This window comes from Ixodes scapularis, unplaced genomic scaffold (assembly GCF_016920785.2).
Source record: "Ixodes scapularis isolate PalLabHiFi unplaced genomic scaffold, ASM1692078v2 PGA_scaffold5__190_contigs__length_132052651, whole genome shotgun sequence".
Taxonomy (NCBI): domain Eukaryota; kingdom Metazoa; phylum Arthropoda; class Arachnida; order Ixodida; family Ixodidae; genus Ixodes; species Ixodes scapularis.
In genome coordinates, this window is record NW_024609880.1 from 24,901,667 (window position 1) to 24,925,493 (window position 23,827).

The window sequence follows — 23,827 nt, forward strand, 5'->3', positions numbered from 1 at the left end:
ACGGCGTCACGTGATGTCACCTATCGTCACGTGACCTATACACATCGGGGACCTCACATGACCTAGGCGTCAACTCAGGTTACAACTCAGGTCACAAGACGTAATTCACGTCTTGTGACCTAGACACCAATCCAATTTCCCGCAAAATTTAGCGAGGGAAATCGACGTCACAGGACCTGACGTCACGTGACGTAACGTCACGTGTCCTATGCAACCATTCAGTTTCCCCGCTAAATTTAGCGGGAAAACATCCGTCACGGGACACGCCAATTCCCCGCCAATTAATTCCCTGTAATGCATTCCATGTATTTTAGGACCTTGAAGATAAGGTCGCTGCCAAATTTTAGAGTGGAGCTCGCAAGGCCCGTTCACACTCTTGCGACCGAGTACGACTGAGAGAGACGAGATCTCTTACAACTTCTTAAATGTTTCTAGAATGAGGGAACACACTGACATTGTGGCGCCATCTATGCGGTGACCCTAGAACTGCATTTCACAAAAGCGAAGGTTTTGCGGGATTTCCGAGGTCAAATGTGCGTAATACCCATAGAAAGGCTCGTTTATAACATTGACAAAAGTTTTTCGAGCCAAAAAAGAAAGGATATTGCGCGAGAAATAAAAAAAAAAATATGCCGGACCGCCGAGTTTACACTGCTTCCCAATAGATGGCGCCAGTGTGTTCTCTGGTTTAAGAAGTTTTAAGGAACCCAGGTTTAAGAGGTCGCAAGCAGTCGCAAGAGTGTGAACGGGCCTTTACGCGCCCATTGCCGCGTAACCGCTCGCGTTGCATCATGGGGCGTTTCAGACCTATGCACCAATTCAATCCTCCGCTAAATTTAGCGAAGAAACTAAATTGGTGTGTAGGTCTCTGGCGTCCAATAACGCGACACTGGGCATTCAGTTTCCAGCTACGTTTAGCGGTAAAACTGATGTTACATAACCTCAACAACAATTGAGTTTTCCCGCTAAATTTAGCGAGATATTAAATGGGTCTTGAGGTCACGTAACGTCAATTGCACCGTTAAATCTAACGGAGAAGCTGAATTCGTTCATGGTTGACGTGACACCAAGTTATGTGACATCATTTTCCCGGCGAAATATAGCGGGGAAACTGAATTTGTCTGGAGGTCACGTGCCGTTTATCTTTTAGCTAAGTTTAGCGAGGAAAATGTGGGAAGAGGGTAGGGTACGGTGGGAGGAGCATTGGAGGGTACGTAGGATGAGGAGGGGACTGTACGGAGGAGGAAGAAGAGGAGAGGAGGAGCAGGACAGATGAGAAAGAGGAACAAAGAAGTGGAAGAAGGAGAGGTGGAGGAGATTAGAGGAGGCGGGGAAGGTACGTCTTTTATTCTTTTATCTCTGTACTTTCCACTTGAAATATATGTCTTTGACATTCATGTGTGCTTTAGTTCCCTCTCGGTGTTCCACGTCCCTCAAAAGAGATAGGAACCAGTAAATTTTTTTTTTCGTCTCGTCATTTTATTGACAGCGGGTCACGAAGGCTAGGCAAGCAAGCCACGGACAGTACCGCGAACGTTCCGCCGCGCAGATGCTCCACGAATGAGGTCGCGTTATTCGACAACCTAAGATACCCAAGGTTTTTGTTGCGCTGATGCCTACAAGCAAGACACCCGAGAAGTTGCTAATTCCATTATCCCCAAAATTGTCGCATAACATCCCTCGCCGCGGGACAAGGGCGTTCTAGTTGTTTGGCGCCTCCTAAACACTTTACACTTTTTTTTGACGCCTCGGGGACTTCCTGTTGTTTGTACCACAATAAACGTTCCTTGGTTTACAGCCGAAAAAAAGCAACACTATGAAGCTGTTGTACACATTCTTGCGCAGACGCCGGTTATAACGCAAAAAAATATACTACGAAGAACATAAAGAGTTACAGAAAAAAGAAATCTTAAAAGGCGCAAAACAGACGACATCTGTCAGTGGGAATTTCGAAACGCATATTTTTTTATTCAAAATAAATAATCAGGAATCGTCATAACCCTTTCCCGAATGGCCATTTCAACCCGAAGGTGGATAAATAATAATAATAATAGTAATAATAATATAACTCGATAACTTCCCTCTCTTTTGCCGTCCAAGGAACCACCAGCCCACTCTGCGTTACCTCGTAAATGGAAGCGAGCAGACCAAAGGCATAAGCTGTACGCGCTTCGGCAGATTCAACAATGCAGCAGCAAGCAACATTACAGGAGGCCATAACCCTTCTTCGCGCTCGACAAATCCGCGAGATTTTTCTTGAGTGAGCCCATCCATCGTGTAGAAGGGCCCCATATTTTATTCTTGTCCCCGTCTATTTTCGGCAGCCGCATCGCAAGTACAGCGCCCGGAGTATTGGACCTAAACCCAGGAACCGAACACGCATCTCTCGACCCCGGGCCCCGGACGCCGAAACCATTTCCGTTCTCAGGGACCGCAAAAACTCGCCCCGTTGCGGTTCCAGGCGCCGGAAATCGGGGAAATCTTTTCGCGGCTCCCGCAGAACGTTGGTTCCGGAACGAAATATACGTATCAAGGGTACGTTATGTCCAGTGGGAATCTTGGTACGCGCCCATAAATAACGCGCCACGTCGCTTCTAAGACGGTTTGTTGGTCGTCTCGGTGCCAGATGCTATCCAGGCCTCCTGAATACAATCGCCTCCGTTGCTTTTGTTTCTGCACGATGGTGGTCCGTTTCTTGCGAACAAGTGAAAAAAGGATTTTTGTATTTTGGTAAGGTAGCTTATGGAGGACATAGCCAAAAGCCTGGGATGGCAGAAACAAATTCGTGGTTTGGAGGACGGTTCTCTAGGCTGGTTCTTGGCCGATACTCGTTACCGATGTTTCCTTTTATCCCTCGATGTCAGCGTTTACGGAAATATTGCTGCCCGTTGGGAACTTCTCGTCCGGTCGTAGGTCTAGGCAGTGCTTACCGCAGCTTTTCTTATAAAAATAACGCCAGCCAGAAGATGCTTGTGCTGCTCGGAATGCGTATGACATCTGGGCAAGGCAAATGAACGTGAAATGTGACAATGCATGCAATTACGCAGTTCTTTCCTTGGTTTCTGGCTTGATATTGCGAACTTTCGGGATGTCCCGTTGAATGTGTCCCTCCTGTGAAGAAGTTAATATAGTCAATTGATCAATTAAATCGCGCCTTATTGTAATATATATAAAAAATTAAAGATACCCAAGCGATGGACAAAAAATGAAAGCCGTTTACAACTCCCTGTAACGCCGAATTAGAGCGCAGCTCTTGAGGAGGAGGAGGGAAGGGTACTGAGGGGGTGGGTCAAGTGACCTCGGGTGGCGGGGGTCACGTGACCTTGTGGGAGTCACGTGACTTCGGGACGTCACGTGACGTCGGGGGGGTCACGTGACCTTGGGACGTCACGTGACGTCGGGGGGTCACGTGACCTGGGGCCACGTGACGATGCCGATGACGTTATCAGTGACGTCACTGATGACGCCATCAGTTATGATGATGATGACGATGCGGATGCCGGTGACGTCATCAGTGACGTCACTGATGACGTCATCAGTGATGATGACGATGACGATGCGGATGCCGGTGACGTAATCAGTGACGTCACTGATGACGTCATCAGTGGCTATGACGTCAACGGGGGGTCACGTGACCTCGGGGGTATCCCCAGGTCACGTGACCCCAGGGGCGGTCACGTGACCTCGGTAACTATCGTGACCCTCGTGAGGGTAACCCTAGTAACCCTTGTGAGAGCAACTCTCGTGACCCTCGTGAGGGTAACTCGCGTGACCCTCGTGAGGGTAACTCTCGTGACCCTCGTGAGGGTAACTCTCATAACCCTCGTGACCCTCGTGAGGGTAACCCTCGTGAAAGTTACCCTCATGCGGGTTACTAACCCTCGTAACCCTCGTGAGGGCTACGAGGGTAAAACCCTCGTGAGGGTAACTCTCGCGAAGGTAACCCTTTTGAGGGTAACTAACCCTCGTAACCCTCGTGAGGGTTACGAGGGTAAGTAACCCTCGTGGCCCTCGTGATCCTCGTGAGGGTAACCCTCATGAGATTAACCCTCGTAACCCTCGTAACCCTCACGAGGGTTACGAGGGTTGCGGTTACGCCGACGCCGACGCCGACGCCGACGCCGCTCAAGCCGGGAACGGGCCCCTAAGAGCTGCGCTCTAAAAGACAGTAGCTGTTTTCTTGTCTTAGTCCGGTTCATAATACTAATTGAGAAAGAGCAAAGCTAAAAAACCGAAGGATTCGCGATACACACCTTTGCGCAGGGGCTCTGTAAGTATATCTGATGTGTGGGGGCGACGTGTGGGGGCTCACGTCGCATCGTGTAGTTGACCTCTCTCTCTCTCTCTCTGTATATATATATATATATATATATATATATATATATGTGTGTGTGTGTGTGTGTGTGTGTGTGTGTATGATGGAAGCTTGTGTGCCACTGATCATTGAAATACACAAGATACATGGAATGAACAAAAACTATGCAAAGTTTATTTGATGTTTTGAGAGGAGGCCTCTCTTCTTCAGAATATACTGCAAATAGTTTGTCTTTCGCACAACGCAGCGTTGGAACTCCTTGTGTGTTTTGTTGTTTTAATGCTGCTTCAATTTGAGAAAAAATGAAACTAAAGCGACAATCAAGGTGACCTAGTTTAAGACGGAGGGTTATTAAATACCCAGGGAGAGGGGGAAAACGAGCAACACCGAACTCCGAAATTGGAGATTTTTGCTAAAGTTGAAGCCTGGGCGAGTTGGTATGACATTCTTAAAAGGTTAAAACAGCGCAAAAAACGACGGACAAGGTAAAGAAGGACACGGTCAGCGCTCTGTCCCTGTCCTTCTTTACCTTGTCCGTCGCTTTTTGCGCTGTTTTAACCTTTTAAGAATGGAGATTTTTGTTGTCCACTCCCACTTTTCCTCCGCCGATTTGGGTACTATGTAAAAGAAATGAACTATTGACGACTCCCACACCGATATATATATATATATATATATATATATATATATATATATATATATATGTTGAGTTGAGAGCTGACGATTCCGGCTTATATGTTTGTAGGGGCCACTCAGAGAGAGCAGTACGACGGTTAACTTAGGGTATTTAACGCGCATGAAGCAGCGGTGATTACTCAACTACACATTCATATTGAAACCGCTAAAATGGTAGTGAAGCGTAATACATCTACAGGGTTCCATGATGAAAATTGATGTTGCAACATCAACCCGTCCATTTTTAAATTAAATTATATATCATCCAAATGGACAAAACTAATAAGAACCACATTCCAACCTGAAACCAAGACTACATTGTTTCTAAGATTGTACCTCTTTTGTTCGGTTGGACTGGTTTCAATTAATTAGGTGATATAAGTCTGAATAAACATATTTTTTTCTGTACGGGCGAGGTGCGCTCCATCGGCAATAATCGTGCAAGCCGACGTTTGGCCGGTACAGAGCAGGCGCTATACAACGTCCCGCCGATACAGAGCCGACCCATGTGCAAAATCCGGCAGACAACCAGGCAACAGTCTGACCCCTACAATACTCGCACGATATCGTGCCGATTCTAGGCCGGTGGTCAAACGACGGTGCGACAGTATTAGTCCAATATCGGGCCGTGGTGCAAATCTGGACATTCGGCCGATATTTGGGACGATGGTCGCTTGGCACTGGCACGACACTGGTCAACTGTCGCCGTGCTGCTTGGGAGGGCACCTGTGTTCTGTCACTTTAGTTTCACCTGCTGCTATCTGAGGTGAGCTAAGAGTCGCGCACATAATCGTTATTTTTGAGCTAAATCGGGAAAGACTGAGAATGGCCCATTTTATATTTTTTACTCACCCCTTCAGGGCTAGGTGGTTAACGTATAAGGTATATGTGGGGCGGAAAACTAATAATATCTTTAAACCTGCAAAAAATAAGCAAATAGAAGGGAAGCAAAACACATACGAGAGACTGGTGAAGTTGACGTTTAAAACTTGAGCTTCATTCCAGTATCATGGTGAGCAAAACGATGTTTTCGCTCATAGAGGAGGCTCCGTCATTCGAGATAACAAGATCTCAATAAAAAAACATGCAGGCCCTAAAAAATTTCAATACAAAAAATGTGTTAAAAATGTTGTTTTTTTTGTTTTATTTGCGGATTGTACAATACACTGCAGGTATTAATTCTCGAGGCGGTCATGCCGATGGCCATTCACGTAGCCTCCGGGTGGCTGGTGTAATAAAGCAGGGGGACTTCATAGTAGTAGCTAATTACTGCATGTACTGTAACTAAATACATTTTCTAAATTCAAAATTATAAGTGTGCTGCGCCAACGTTGAAGCACGTGAGTAACTTTCATTACACACTTGTTATGAGCAAGTGTTGTGTCCTATCAAGACACGAAAAATAAAATCCGGTAGCTATGTGCAATGATAAGGGGCAACGATAAGAAAAATAAGAGGTACAGCCCTAAGAACAATTACACGTTCAAAGTATCTACGAAATTCGTCGCGCAAACATGAGGTCAAAACGTGCTGCCGCTTTAAAGCGCGAAACACATGTACGACGAAAACCTTCCGATCCGACGTGCGGACTGCCGGAATGACCTTGGCGGGAGAGGATTTTCGTAGCATCGGAGAGCGTTGAAAACCCTCGCCTCCGACCGTCGTATTGCGCGGTCGGACGTCGGATCGGACGGTTTCGTCGTGCATGTGTTTCGCGCTTCAGGGCAGTCCAAACAGGAGACCTTTAGAAATGGCGATGGCGACAGAATTCCGTCCTATGAGGTAGAAGTTCAAGTCCTGCAGTGCGTTTTCTGTTTGCACACCGCCAGGCAAACTTCACGACTTTCCTCCTGGCCTCCTCCACTTTACAGTTACCTCGGTCCTCGACAGACTTGACGTCCTACGCCCCCTGCCAACGGTGTTCCTGGTGCCTGTTCATCTGCTCTGCCGTTCCCTCGTATCGTTCCCTTTCCCGTTTTCGGGATTTGAACAGGAGCGAAAGCCATTAAATTCGACGTACAACCTCTGTTTTTTGCAGGGATGATAATCCTTTTAGCGTTCCCTTCTTCTAAGATGAGACGGGAGCCAAGTTGGGGCAAGGAACAGTGGAGAGGATATAGGAAAGGAGAACGTAGGTAAAACTGGAAAGCCCGAAGTGTATACGTCGGCCTTAAGCGATTGACCGACAGCCAACAGAGCGTATGACTGGCTGCCCGCACCCACGTGATGAGCCTGTTCAAGGCCCCCGTGAAGAACAAAAGGGAATTTTGACGGAGAAAATCATTCCACCCGGCAAAAAAAGACGGACAAAAGCGCACCACCGGATGACAAATGACGGAGTTCTGTCCCCTCACAATTTCTCAAGTACCTTGTTTGGTGGACACCCCTTTGCGCGGTGCTTTTAAACTGTATTTATAGGAGGAGGAACATATAATAGTGTAAAAAAAGAGATAACGAATTTATTTTAGTTTTCAACAGATCTATAGAAATATATATACATAAAGGGTGTTTGTGCGAAATCCGAACCCAGGTTTTCGAACCGCAAATAGAAACTAAACATCGCGAAATGCTCAAACTCCGTCGGAACGTAGCCCCAGCCGTTCGAGAAAGATGCCAAAGTTTCTGCAGCAACTGTTATTTTTTCAAAAGTTAAAAGTGATTTATCGAAATTTTCAATTGAAAATGGTTTCTCCTTTTCGCGCGTTTTCGGTTTCTGGTGCCACAGCGCTCCATGTCTTCGAAAGCTCCGTCGCCAGCCATTTTTTCATTTAAATTTTCAGGAAATGGCTTATAACTTTTGAATAAGGTAATGGTTGTGCTGAAACTTTGTCATCTTGGTCGAATGGCTCGGGCTACGTTTTGACGGATTTGGAGCTCCACGCAATGTCTACTTTATTTTTGCAGTGCGAAAATCCGGGTTCGGATTTCTCACAACCACCCGGTATAATAAATCATGGTATATAAATGCAGCCCATCCGCACTTTTCCGTGGGGTGAAAATTTCCAAAACCTCTCTACTCCTTCGTGCGAGCAGATCAGGTCACTTAGCTTCTAAGGACGGTGGCCGCACAGGGTTGGCAGGTTATAGATTGCGACGGCGTGACGTAACACTTAGCAACCGACGTGAACTGGGGGATAGGACGACCAGGGCATACTTGCCCCGCCAGCGGGGCATTGTGATGCGTGTTGGGACCGAGCGGTTGTCCGGGCACATTGGGTACGGCAGGGAGCCGAGCCAGGGAGGGAACTCATGTGGCAGCCGGACTCGGGAAGGACCAGGGAGCAGGAGGGAGTCTCGTAAAGGTAGCTTTTTATATATACATATGGACAGGTTACATCATTTGACGGGAGAGCGCTTGAGAGCGCTCGAGATCCCAGCAGCAGCCGCCGACTGCTGCTTTTATGATGTCACCTTTCCCCACATCCCTAGTAGGGAACCCCTATCGTCCCTGGCTTGACCAAAACGACCGTTCAGGCACGTACTTTTCTTCTCCCTCGCACACACCCACACACGCCACAAACACCGAGGACGAGACGTCCTTGGTCGGTCACCGGCGCCGTTGAAGTCCGGATGGGGCAAAGAGATAATCACCCCCAGGTGCAGAGTCTTGGTTCTCGCGCGCTAAGAAAATAATCCCATCAGCGCTTTACGCTGGGATTAGGGCGCAAAGTACCCTTCTTTGTCCAGGGCGTCCCGAGACTGTCGATGGCGCCGTGCATCGAGACAAGCCAGACGTAGTTAGGAAAGGGGCCGGAAGTAAGGACGCGTCGCTCGACTCGATGACCCTCCCAAGTCGCGTTTCGTTTCGCCTCCGGGCACAGCTGACCGGAGCCACGTGGCAACGGTACTCAAGACGTCCACCGGCGCCGGTCGGATTAGTTAGGTAAGGTCGTCTCCTGCGGCCTTTCGTAACATGTGGCGTGTACGGGTGGTCCAAGGTAGAATCATATTATGGAATGAGCCATCCGCAGACTGTCGCCGCCAAGCGGCGTGAACGGTAGGGGCGCGTGGGTTAACACGAGCCCAGCGATACACCGGCCCACTGCGCTGCGCCGAAATTAGCGAAGGGAACGTCGCCGGTGATATCCGGTTGCGATGTGCTAGGTCATGGCGTCGCTTTCCATAACCAGCCAATCCAGCGCGGCCTCGGTTTCTATGCGTCCTTCTATCGCCAAGCCTCTCGAGATGTGCACCCTGCCGCCCTCTGTCGGCGCTTCAAGAAGGTGTTTCCTAACCAGTTTCCACAGTCGGTGGGGCTGTGGCGCCATCCCGAGGCGACGTTGCGAACATTGGTACGCGTGCTCCAAACCAGTTCAAGGTCAACGCATGTACCAGAGAATTAGTGACGACGGATTAAAAGGTGAACGGTACTAGAGAGTTTTAGTACTGCCTACATGAGCCGACGCAAGCTCTGTACGCTTGCGTAATGCCGTTCGGTGCTCCATGCTGCGCGCATACGCGTCATCGCCACTCGCCAATCGAAGACGCAGTTCGCGGCTCCATGCACGCGCAGTGCGAAAAACTGAACGCTAACGCAAATGTACCGTGCTCATGTTCGGTCCTATAGACCCTTTCAGGCAACATTTCATGGGCGCCGCCATCTTGACGTCACGTAACCCGGCCGCCATAGCCGCCCTTCAGTTTCTCGCCGTTCCTCCGCGTTGTGTGCTACACCGGCCACTACCGGAGCTTTGTTTTCGCGTGCTTTTACGTTCCGCGTTGAAATTGCGTGTTTTCTTTAGGTCTTTTCGATATTTCGGGCTTTCAATTAATCATTTGATATCTATATTTCAACATTAGCTCTTGTATTTTCTTATTTATGAAATGGAATGGGACAGCGAATGGATCGACGATACAAGATTATGGCTTCAGAGACCATGTAAGTTCCTCCCATTCTAACGCTTTTCTGGCTAATAAAGGGCAGTCAACACCTATGCGGCATATGCAAATTTGAACTGACTATCCAGTCGTGCTTCTCGCTGCATGTGCGCGCTCGTTTCCGTAAAGCCGACCCGTCGCACGTTAGCGTGCGACGGTACGAGCGACGGCGACAACGATGAGAGTCAGCGACGAAGATTTCTCACTGCCGCCTGTTGCATCGCTCGGTTTTTTGGGTTTCTAGAAAACGTCGCTCACCGTCTTGGTCGCTTGCTCCCGTCGGTTCCATGCGATTTGCCTCGTCGCGCGACTGCCCGAGCGACAGCGAAGCGGGTCACCGTCGCTTGTCTCGTTGCTCGCCGAATCGCTTGCATGCGGTTTATACTTAATATCGAGGCGCCAATGGTTCAATGGTGTGTGCATAGAAATTAATTGAGTATAAACCGCATGTAAGCGATTTGGCGAGCGACCAGAAAAGCGACGGCGACCCGCTTCGCTCTCGCTCAGTCAGTCGCGCGACGAGGCAAACTGCATGGATGCGACGGAGCAAGCGACCAAGACGGTGAGTGACGTTTTCTAGAAATCCCAAAACCGAGCGATGCGACGGGCGACGGTGAGAAATCTACGTCGCTCGTCTCGCCACGCGCTAAATCCCTTACATGCGGGTCGGCTTTACGGAAACGAGCGCGCACATGCATCGAGAAGCACGACTGTCATAGCCTTACTGCTCAGCTACAATTTACAGATGTCGCAATAGTGTTGACTGCCCTTTATTAGCGACAAAAACGTAAGAATGGGATGAACTTACATGGTCATTGAAGCCTCATAATCTTGTATGGTCGACCCATTCGCTGTCCGATTCCATTTCATAAATAAGAAAATACAAGAGCTATGTCGAAATATAAATATCAAATGATTAAATGAATGTACTTAATATCGAAAAGGCCTAAAGCAAATACAAGATTTTAACGCGCAACGTGAAAGAACACGAAAAATAAGTTTCGGTAGTGGCCTGTACACCACACGACGCGGAGCAACGGCGAGAAACTGAAGGTCGGCTATGGCGGCCCGGGAAGCGCGCGAAGGGCGCGCCGACTGGTGGCAGCTCGAGTAACTGACTCGCTGAAAGCGTCTATACGCAGTACTAAAACCCACTAATACGAAAACCCACTGATATCGCGAACAGTACGAGCGGGAACGCGGTACTGGGTGTGGTCTTCAATAGATGCTACGCCTACTCGACGCTGACAAGACTGTAGGTTTTTTTTTTTTTTTTTTTTTTTTTTTGGGGGGGGGGGGAGGTTCGGGAGTGTGCGCCCAATTCAAATTGCGCAACCTCGTAGCCCCCCTCCCCGTCCCCCTCTCCCCCCGCCTTTCAACTACGCTATTTCGCTAGTCTCGAGTTGGCGCTGCATGTATGTAAGGCCACGCGCTCTGGCGTTCCCGCTCATAATGTTCACAAAAGTTCAGTAACGCGAAATGTGCAGGTGAGTTACACAGTAAGGGGCATTTAATATACGGGGCCAATCGTCACGATAAGTGGGTTAATGAAAGAGATTTTTTGTATTATATTTTTAAATAGCGAAAACATACACGTGGTTTCAAGTAGAAACTTGGTGAGCATAATTTAAAGCCACTAATACGGTAAATTTATGAATCTATTGAAGCAGGTGGGAAGCGTGGGGGTGCGCTTATTTCACCGTTAATTGATATCATATCACATCAGATTTGGTTTCGTTTTGTTCTCCACTGGAATCAAAATAACCCTGTAGCACACTCTCATTCCAGTTGAGCCGAATCACTGTTGGGGTCGATAAATGCCGTTGACTCAACCACAGTTGAGGCGGCTCGGCTGACAAGGGTATTAGTCCATCTCCATCGCTTCAGGATTTTACAAGAGCCTCGATCACTCGCGCCACTTGGTCGCCACGAAAGACAAGGTAATATAAACAAACTTTTATCATAAAACATCTAAATCAAACAAAATTACCACCGCGGAAAGGTAATCGAAGGCGTGTCACGTATAATTTGCCGCGTGTTCAGTTTAGGGTGCCACTAGCATCGTCACATTCCAAGTGTGTGTAGCGGCCTTGTCAAAATTAATCCCCAGAGAAGAGAACGTGCGTGCCACCCTCGTTCAGCGCGACAGGTGTGCACTGAAGACAATCGGGAAAATTGAGTGTGCTTCAGGCGACGGCGACGCACTGCCACGAAGCGTGGGTTGATAGAGTGGTATGTCCAACAGAGACGCGGACCCCTCATTTACATGCTACTTTTGGCCGGCGATGAAAAATTACGCTAGGCGTTCGAACCGACTGGTGTCGGCTCAAGTAAACTAAACACGGGTGCCTTTTTGAGGCGTTACCTTTTCGTGTTGAACATGCAGGTGTATTATCTTTAGAAAAGATAATGTTGATTATTCTGGTAAGGCACTCGCTAATTTGTGTAATGTAAATGTTTTGCATTCGATTTCAACAGCGTCTTTGTTAAAGAACAAAACCTTTCAATCGTATACGCATTTACACATAATATTTTAGTAGCTTACCACGGGAGCCAAAGTGTTCATTATATTAAATTTACTTAAAACAGCTTTGCATGCGATGATGATTAATTAAAAATTAATCATATAAAAGAAATTGCTAAAATAACTAGTAATTCTTTCTCGGAATTTTGTGCCATAATCATAAGCGCAGAAATTTGTTCTGCGCGACTCAAAATTGTTCGAGCATCAGTTACTAAGAAAGTTGGTTCAATGAATAAATTCAATATTTTTGAAAAGTAGTTAAAAAATAATAAATCACAGACTGCTTCACCATTTTTGTAAACATAAATTATTGTTACTCAGAAGTATAGCTTTCACAAAAAAAAAAGTCAACCGAGGAAGCATTGCTAAATATTAACGATAAAATCTGAAATAACATTTAAGACGAGCTTTACATAATATCAATTTTTTTTTATTTAAAAAAAAAGCTATCGATTCTATCAAACAAAGTAATTTGGAGGGAGTACTTTTACAGATAAGAGGGATTTTGTTTCATCTCATTTCAAATATTTTTCATGCCATGTCCATTATACTATTGTCGACAACGAAAAGTTCGATAGTGGGCACGTCCGTTATAGCGTAGCTCAATGATAAATCCCTGAGTCACTAATATATCCTATGTATATTAATGGCATTGCTAAGATACCACGCACTCCCGACATCGGAGTCTATACAGACGACACTGATGTATCTTTTTCAGGAACAAACATAGATGCGCTTGACGTTTTCGCTAACGAACTGATGACAAAGCTAAGTGTTTGGTTAGCCCGTAATGGATTAGAATTAAACAGTGAATAAAAAAAATTCATCATATTTAGGGAAAGTAATAAATGTTAACTGCTTGCTTTGATGACACTTTAGAAACGATGGGATTTGTTCTGAATCTGCACACAAGTTTTTAGAGGCATATTTTTAAGAAAACCAAAATTGGTCTTATCATATTGATCAAACAAGACGAGCCATTTCTCGATCAATAGGAAATATGAATAAAGTAAAAAATATCCTCCCTCTTCGGATAAAGCACCAGCTATATTATTCCCTTTTTCGGTCTCGCATATGCTATTGCAGTCTAGTATGGGGCACTTGCTCAAAGACCTAAAATTTCAAAACTCAAGTGTTATAGAAACGAGCAGTACGATCCATCGCTAGTCTTCCATAATATTTACATTCTCGCCCATACTTCATGCAGTATACACTTTTGACAATTGAATATTCACTCATGCAAAAATTGGCAATTTGCCTATTCTAGAATGTCAAATATAATCCTCATGACATACGTGTCAATTATACTAACAGAACAACAACCTACAGACTCAGACACACCCATTACCACCAACCAAGAGCATGACGTAAGTGCGGAACAAAAATATTGTCTTATAGAATACCACAGTTACTAAACACTTTAGCAGAAATACTGTCAATGGTTCATAGCTCCAAAACAATACACCTATTTTTAAGCTATTTCGAAAGAATATTTCTGAACTTTATCATAAAATATTATAATCCCCATGTCATGTGAGAAGTTGTATCGCAAATAGTGTTTTATTTTGTTAATATTTATGTACTATTTTCATGTCCGTTGGTATTTATATGTAGTGGCTCTTTTATTTTCATCCTTTTTTTCTGTAGTGCTTTTAAACGGAACACTGGGATAGAGCCTAGTCAGGCAACATTAGTCGTCTTTTTCCCCATCCTACTAGGCATTTGCTAAAATAAAGTAGTTATTAATTTTGGACACACAAAAAACAAAAAAACATTACGCCGAGTTTTAGCTGTAATACACGTGTTCACATTTGGCGCGCAGAATACAATATATGTTATCCTTGCTTTTTTTCTTAAATTTTAATGCATACATATCTCATCAGTGTGCAATTACCGGTAGTTCCTGCAGTTTTGATAAGAAAATAATTTTAATAGCACCCTATTTTGGTCTATACTCGCGATGCTGCCCTAGTCTCAATTTCTTTATATTGTGCCCCAGAGTGGCCAGTGTCGCTCCAGTTCGTCTCCGCACACGGTATCCACGAATGTGTGTGTCTCTCTTGCTACACGTTCTACTGCAGCCCATTCCTCCTGCAGCCCGCAACAGAAATGCCGTCTAAATATATAAACAAATGAACACGCGGAATGTAGATCTGGATTCATAACTTCTAGCACGCTCACAAAGAGGAAACATGGAAAATCACCGCTTCCCCGCAAACATATCAATGCTTAGACAGGCAAAGCCATTTGTGATCTCACGTCAGTATTTGACGTATGCTACCAACACAACCTAGAATATTCCGAGTCTATGAACAGCCTTCTCTACCCCCAAGTGACGTAATCACACTCCCATCGCGCCAACTCAGCTTTTGGATCCGAGCCCGACGACGAACTTCTTTCGACGCGCTGATTTGACACGATGCCCAGCCAAACACTTACGCAGCACTCGTGACTAATCACTGTCCGCGTTGGATCTCATGATGATGACGTCCAAATGATGGTTCACGGGCTTTGATTATAATATGTAGTCTCTACGGAATGCTTTAGATTCGAGGCTTCAGAACAATCCACGAATATAGCGCCGATTGGCGAACACAAATACTAAGGACACCTTGTTCGAGTCATGACGCGCCTCTACTCCCTGATGTCGATTATATGTTATAAATGTCACGCGCCTTGTATCACTGCCAAGTCGAATCTTGGAAGTTAGCGTCATCGTAGAGATCCCAACGTATTGTTTGACACGTATACGCTCTAGTTTGGGGCATGTACTTTGCTTCATCTCATGACAGCCAAAGCTCAGATCACACTTAATTTATAAACGGAGTAGTTTATACTTAGAAGGTGTCGCTTCAACGGCCTAAGCCTATTAGCACAACAATCTATGCCCGAGACAATACTGACACAGGCATAAGTAATTAAAAAGGTTCCCGCGTCCTCCCAAATCGTTCAGCGGACAGATTAAGCTGTGCAGTCTGCTCTCAAACTGTGCAGTGAATAAAGTTATATTAAAACGGTGCTCCGCTCATTTAATACTTTACATAAAGAGACGTCGTTGCAGTTAGACAAGCGGGACATCGCTTACGTTTTATACGAAACCATCCATAGGTGCATGCCAGATAAGTATTCACTAGTATTGCAAAACAAAACAAAAACTGCTTTGTTTTTGTATTATATAAAATGTAACACGTCCGAACCCCGCGGATCCAAAACATGTCCGGGGGCTTTGCCAGAACCCAGCAGCTAAGTCTTGCGGTGTCCGGGAGTGCACGCATCGTTTGCCTCTAGCAAACAGAGTCGTAGCAAAAAAGGCTCTAACCAAATTAAACTCTAGAAAGACAAAAAAAAAAAAAAAAATGAAGAGATCGTGAGCACACAAATCTCCAAATGGATGTAGGCTTCAGTTCGGGTTTGGCCTTTTTTTTGGTTGTGTATTGCAGTATGCACCCGTAAAAGGGCCCTGCTGTTGTTGACAAGCGAACCGTGACGCCCGTGAGCTGACGTGCCACCAGAGTCCACACGTCGGACCTCACGTCACGCGGCGAAGGACAAGAACCCTGATCACGATGTCCGCTGTATTCATCGTACGGGGCTTCTCTGGCTTCTCTGGTAGGCGACCGTGAGCAATGCACACGCATGCACCAGGAAAATGTAGATGCTTGGACTGAAGCATATTGGGATTGAGGAAGTATTTTTTTTACCATTGCTGCGAATACGAGTGCACTTTATATCGATAAGAATACGTCTACGTCTAAACAAAAATGTCTGTGCATTTCTTTAATGTTGATTCTCCTTAGGTCTTACAGTCGGAAATATCGACAAAATGCCTTGCCAGCCCCGTGCGAAGTCGGGAAAGGTTACCAAGATCTACTGGTCTTTCTACGAGGAACAAGACTCGTACGTACGAAGGAGCGAAGCACTATTTTCTGTCCGCACCCCCATCTCCGCAATAACACGAGTCATTTCCGGACCTCGCTCTTATCCCTTTAACCTCCTTCGGTTTCTCCATTCTTCCCAAGTAGGATATCGACTTTCCTCATCAAGCAGGAAATCGTCTTTCCGTCCTTCTCATCTTTCTTCCAATCAAAACGCAAAAAAAAAAATAAAATAAAAGGAATCCCTTTGTGCAGTGCAAAGTGTGATTTTATGTATTCTGCCAATACTACGGGTATATAATTGTACGAGGCGCATGTGTATGCACACAAACATGAATAGGCGTAAATAAAAGGAAAAAAGGCGCCCCGTTGCGCTGCCTTTTTTATTTCTCGGAGTCGACAAACATCAATCGTAACCAAACAATCGACATAAGTATGACGTGAAGAAGTTAGACATCCAAGGCAATGCGCTTTGCGGAACATGCTCAGAAGATCGGCCACGTCATCGCTTTTGACGGCAGTTCCATCGCCAACAGAGAAAGAAACCTGAGAAAGTGCCTCTTATTAAAATCTTGGCAAATACAAAACACAAACAACAATCTGAACCGAACCACCGGAACGCTTCCAAGCATCTATATACACGAGCTACGATGCGTCACACGCAAAAACAAAAGAACAAAACTATATTGAGAGAAATGAGAAGAAAACAGCGACAGAACCGCTGCTACTTTTAGGCCCACATACAATCGCCCGAGAGCAAGGAACCGAGCCAGCTTTGAAACGTCGAGCGCATTCAAGAAATTGATTAGAGTCTACAAAGTACCCTTTCTTTCGAAGTGAATCCAGCGCTTTGAAAATTTTACGAGATAACGCGCTGCGCGTGTCGCTGCCCCTCACACGAAGGCCTCGTGGCTCTAGCACGTCATCGCATTCGCTTCAATACACAGTGGGCCATCCGCAGTCCATCTTATGGTGAAACAGGGCGGAGTAAAGGACACCTCTTTTCGTGCCGGGAACGTAAAGTCCAAGGAGAAAACTGTCACGCGTGACAGGATGTTCCGGGACCCAATACCTCTCCCCGGTATTTTCTCATCGCTATCGGCAATTTCTGTTTTTTGTTTTCTCTCTCCTTTTGCCCGACCAACGCGCCGGTCTTTTGGAACCGTCATTCAGATCACGTGGAGTGAACGCACGCTCGCTGATAAAGCCGTGTTCTACGAGGCCGCGACGCTTTTGGTCTCCCCCCCTCTGTGACGGCCTCGGTGTTTGTCTCTACCTTTAGGAGGGGACGCCCGCTCATTTGTTTATGGGTTTCTGGGATTCGCATAATCGTTATCTTGTTCCCCCTCCCCCCCCCCTCCCCCCTCTCCCCTTTCTTTCACGGGCATTTTATTGACGCCATCGGCACGAAGGCCTTTGGAAGAAAAACAAAACAAAACAATTTATTTGTGCCAATACTAAGTTTCACACCTAGTCCGACGCAGTCGGAGCGGCAATCCTACGGAGCCAATCGCGCGGCGTCAAAAGTTCAGCGTCATGGTGCCCGCGTTATTTGTGCGTTTTTTTTTTTCCAACGAAGTAGAGGGGCTTAGAGCGATAAACTAGTGTCCCCTTCACCAGACAAAACTGAACCCCCCCCCCCCCCCCCCCCTCCCTTGGCTGCGCCAATGGTGTACAATTGTACACTATTGCGGCCAGGTGTCTAGTGGTGTACAACACTAGACACCTGGGCGTACCAAATCCTGAGGCTTTTTACGCAAAAACTGAGCCGAGATTTGTATTGCGATCGGTGTTAAAAGCATGAAAAATAATTTTTCAATACTGTTATCCCCAGAGATCGGTGTCTAGCTCCTATAAAAACCCAAAATAGAGCACCGTGGCTGACGGCGCATCTAGCGGAGTCATTGCGAAGCCGCCCGAGTTTTTGTCGTAAAAGCACACTTGGACTTAAAACGAACGAAACATAACTTATCTCGTCGGTACTGTTATTGAAGATCAATAAGTAATTATATGTCTGAACACGATACTTCGTTTAAATTTAAAAGTACAACTATAAGGGGACGTGTCTAGTGGTTGAAAATGTGCAACAGGGTGGCGGCCAATTGGGGGTCACTTTCAGCTGCCAGTTGTGGGAAGCCCAGGGTGAAGACGGCTCGTGAAGAGCACGCGATGGGCGGCCGAGCGACGCTCGAGTTTAGCGCACGAAGAGTGTGAGACCAGGAGCGATTAAGAACGGCGGCAATCGAGCAAGCTTCAAAGACCCGGCCAAGCACAAGTCCAAGCCAGCTCCAAGAACTCGGTCAAGCACCAGGGACAAACGCCGAGTCGTCCGCCGGGAGCAAGGACGAGTAAAATGTTTATTCATATCTTCGGTAGGGTGTGAGTTCTTGGGAGGGCGAACCAGGCGGAGACCGTTTGGGTTGCAGTATTGTTGAGCGATTCACATAACTCGCGCCCCACGTTGGGCGCCACCTTTATGTGGGGTCGCTCTATACCAATCGCCGCCCGATCGGCATGTTCTTCGCTCGTCTGCATTGGAGTGAGACAACACAACGAGAAAACAGCGAATGGGTTTACTGTACTTCCCGGTTGCCCGTCCTCGAGAGCTGCCACTCCGCTCCTGCCGACCCTGATTGTGGCCCGTCGTTCAGAGTTCGCAGTCGGAGTCAGTGTTCAGGCCTGCGGATCGTCCGCGGTAACCTTCATTTATCGTCTGGGTTTTCTCCCGACCGGAAGTCCTCCGAAGCCCGGTCCTTGGAGGGGAGGGGGGGGGGGGGGGATGACGAGGGTGGAAGTCAAAGGGACGGAGGGCACGTGACAGGCGGTCGGGCGAAGAGACACGAACTGGCGCGTGACAGGGCGTGCTACGCGAGGTTGGGGCCGGGCACGAACGACGCAGCCGGCCTGGGCCATGGCGATCTCCCGAGCGGTCCACCAGAGAAGTTTGGAGCAAGACCGGTGGGAACGGCGTTCCCTGGACATTCCAGCCTGGGCCATGACGATCTCGGGGTGCTTCCGCAGGGAGACAAGGGCTGTGATAGCCCGGGACAGCTAGCGTACGCAGTGCTGGTGTGGGAAGGACGATCTGCAGGCTTGAACACGGACTCCGAGTGCGTGCTCTGAACGACAGGCGACAAGCAGAGTCGGCGGGAGCGGAGTGCCGCCTCTCGAGGACGGGCAACCAGGAAGTACAGTAAACCCATTCGCTGTCTCCTCGTTGTGTTGTGTCACTCCTAGGGAGACGAGCAAAGTACATGCCGATCGGGCGGCGATTGTTATAGAGCAACCCCACACTCTATCGCCCTAAGGCCCTCTACAACGCTGGTTTTCTCTCACCGAATGCGCCAATTACACACAAGAAAAAAAACCTTAATCATGATGCGTTTGCTTTGCGCCTTTGGCTTAACCAGTGGTAATAACTGCACAAAGACGACGAGCGACGTGACGATACACTTTTCGTGGTGTTGAATTACCTGCATCGGATTGTACTACTGGCTGCGGTATACCTAATGTGAAGTGGAGTGTAGCGCTTATTACCTGGGCGACAAATGCCGGGTGACGGGTTGTGGACTTATTCGGGCTATTTACCACAACACAAGAGTTCTACCGCGCATACCGAGAACGGGACATATTTTCCAGTAAACAAAAATGGCGCGTGGAGGGGAGAATATCAGGAGGATTCGTAGCAGTGCGAAACAGCACCCGACCTTCACTTTGGTCGCTCCTCTGGGCATATGGGTGATGTCATCTCAACTCGGGTGCGAATTTCGGGCCGAATTCATAATATTTGCACAAAAAAATACATATTCTCGACCAATTTTCATTATAAGACAAGACGCAAACCGCGATTTCGTCGGATTTTTTGTTCTCAAGTTATGGACCGTTGAAGCGGCCAAGGTGGCAACTGCCGTTTTTTCCAACTTATCGGGGAGTGCCATATTTCACTCCATCCCTTTTTTCTAGTTTTTAAGCTACATCACTGTAACGTTTTGGGAACACTCTGGAGATACATTTTTTTGTGCCAATTAAGCGTCTAGGTCATAAGGTTTTTAATGTTATTTTTTTATTTGTCAAAGCACCTGTCTGCGACGATATTTGACGGAGTTGATTAAGCTGTGCTGTGTGACCTAATCAACATTGTTTTATGATTTTTACATCACCGTAAAGCTACAATTAAGCCCTATTTAGGATAATTTTAATATTTCGTTTTAAATAAATAGTGCGCTACATGTGCCTTAAGAAACGAATATTTAAAAAAAACTAAAAAGTTTGGAGTCGATTTTCTAAAAAAAACACGTTTTATTTCTTTCATTTTTTATTAACAGTTAGGTAATATAGTAGTCTATCAGGAACTACCAACAGATATTGTAATATATTGTTTGTGTGTCCACTTTTAATACTCGAATCTCGCACTATGAGCGTTTTGAATGGAACTTCGCACAGGCGCTCTGCTGAGCAGAATTTTGGCCTATGTAAGGTTTTCTATTTATCGTTAACAGTTATCTCAATATCCAACCATACACATTAATAAAACTTGGAGTTGTGCTCTTAGAAAAAAACAACTTACTTCGAAGTCCCTATCCACAAGTGCCGGCACAACACTTACTTCTTCTCAATACGGGGGAAGGCAGATAATTAGAGAATTCCTCTGGGGCCTGTTGCTTTCCGCTTTGAGTTTGAAATATCGAACTTGACATGTAATTGTTATATTTTCATATGTCAAACAGATATGCAGTGCATATACATAACTACGATTTACATGTGCACATAAGAACCCTTTCGTAAAACAATGAGCATTTAGTAGCGTGCAAGGCTTGAAATGTGTTAGTCATGTGTTTAGGTTTTATTTCTATTTTAGTGATTCATGCCGGGCTACTTAGTCTTTTCCCTCCTGACTTAAGTTTGTCCGGGAGTCTAAATGTTACGTATCCTCTCCGTCAATACATAGGGCGAAGCTCACACACGTTGCAATTAACCCCAGTGCCAAGTAAATGAACATTGTTAGGATAAATTTTGTTGCTTCACTGGCTTTTACGCTCAGATACTGAGTTAAGTACTAACATCAAATAGAAAACCTTACATAGACCAAAATTCTGCTCAGCTGAGCGACTATGCAAAGTCCTGTCCAAACCTCCCAAAACACGAAATTCGAGTCCTAATAGCGGCCATACAAACAATACATTACACTTTATGTTGGTAGTTCCTGAAAGAGTAGTATATTACCTAGTGTGAATAAAAATAAGAGAAGTCAAAGGTATTCTTTTTTTTTTTTTTTAAATCGACTTCAAACATGCAAGTGTTTCTAAATATTCGGTTTTCAGGCAAATGTTCCGCGTTATGTGTTTAGCGCAAAATATTCTAATGCTACCCAGAAGAAAAAAACTTAATTGTAGCTTTACGGTGATGTAAAGGTCATAAAAATATATTGACTAGATCGCAGAGCACAGCTCACTGAACTTCGTCAAACATTGTTGCAGAGAGGCGGTTTGACAATTATAAAAAATAACATTAAGGATATTATTAACTAGATGCTTTATTAGCATAACTAGCCGTTTGCACCTTTTATTAAAGTAATTTACAGGTATCCGCTAACAACTCCAGAGGCGTTAATTATGAGTTAGTGTATTTTGTGAGTGACTTGTCACTGCCTGTCACTGCTCTTTCTCTTTTACACACAACATTGAATTTGTTATCACTAGAAAGAATATACATTTAGCTTTCTGAAACTCTAAACATATTACGATATCTCAAATAGGTCGCACGGAGGAACTGGTCACACTTTGAGAATTATCGTCAAGGGGACATGCTTTGATATTATTTAAAAGTCAAGATAAATAATCACAATACAATTATTGGCCATAAATGATCCCTATTCTGAGAGTGGCAAAAGAAAGCTGCATTGCACTACAAAAAAAAAATAGAAAGACGTGAAACATGACACTTCCGACAGGTGGGAGAAAGGTCAGTTTGCGCCTCGGCTGCTTAAAATGTCCATAACTCGAGAACTAAAAATCGCCCGAGCTTGCGGTTTGCACTCCCTGTCACAAAAGGGTTTTCCCCGAAACATATATTTTTTTCGTCAAACTTAAAAAAAAAATGCGTCTTCAAATTTGTGGCTGAGTTGAGATTAAACCATCCATATATGTATAGAGGATGTTTCAGAGAACGAAGACCAAATCCATTCTGTGAAAAATATGCATCGCACAGAACGAAGGTTGCCGTCGTGTTGGTGTCTGCACAAGCGCCTATTTAGAAAAAATAATAACGTTTAAAAAAAAAAGTTTTTGTTTTAATTTGAGAAAGTAACTTTTTATTTGTTCATTTTAGGGTCAAAGTTTCAATTAGAAACTTACGGCGCATTATGAATAACCCCTATATCAACCCTTTTAGACAAGTATAAAGCATGCCGGGCATTTTACCATGTTTTGAAAAGCCCTTCAATTCCTTACGCGCAGTCTGGTTTCGGATTCTTATCCAAGCGCATCTTGGCGGCGGCTGTCCAGCCCTCCGACGGCCGAAGCGGTCCCCGGTCGAAACGTCACTTTAGAGTTCCTTAGAAACTCCTAAGTACACCCCTTATTTCTGTAAATATAAATAAATGAATGCATGTATATATACATATATATATAGGGTGTTTTTTTTATTCTTGCACATTTGCTAAAAATACCGTGAAAGCTACACTAACGCTGTTTTTGCAGGTGGGTTATACGGCCAGGCGGACATTATGGGGGTGGCTAATCTTTGCGATAAGTGAGCTAATTAATTAAAATTTCTTAATTAACTTTCGAATCAGTGAAAATAGACATATGGTTTCAATTAGAATCTTGTAGAGCATCATTGAAAACCCCTAAATCAACTATTTTTGGAAGGATATAACGCCGGGGAAGCATTTCACGGGTTTCTCTAAAAACGCTCCATTTGGACGCGTTTCTAGATTTCGGTTTCGTACCGGAGCGCACCACCGCGCCCGCGGTCCTGCTCCCCAGTGGCCGAGACGCGCAACACACGTGCGCAGTACTTCCCTCCATTCTACGAGGGACTCGAGGAGGTGGCTCCGCGCCAGGTCCACCTTGGAGCAGGATCGCGGGCGCGTAGATGCGCTCCGATAAGGAACTGAGGCCAGATTCATAAAACACCTGTTACCTACGACATCTTAGCTACGATGTTCGTAAAGTTACGATCATCGTAAGATGAGTCAAGAACGGTATTCACGAACGCCTTCTTAAGTGAGAGGAGGAAAGTTACGACCTCTTAACGGAGAAACGATGACTTCCGGTGCTGTTGCTATGGCAACGGCGTCTTCGGCAAGACGAACAACCAATGAGAGAGGTAGGCATAGTTCGGAGCACGTGGATTTTTAATAACAAACACAGGCTAACCACTCCTTGATAGACAGCCCTGTGTATGTCCTGTACTATCTGTGTGTAAATGCTTAGTGTTCAAGCTGATTCTCATAAACACGGGCGGCCTTTCCACCACCGCTTGTCTGGGGTTCGTGTCCGTGCAGTGGTATATCGACGGTAACACGATTTAAACGCTTCGTTGACTGCTACAAACTCG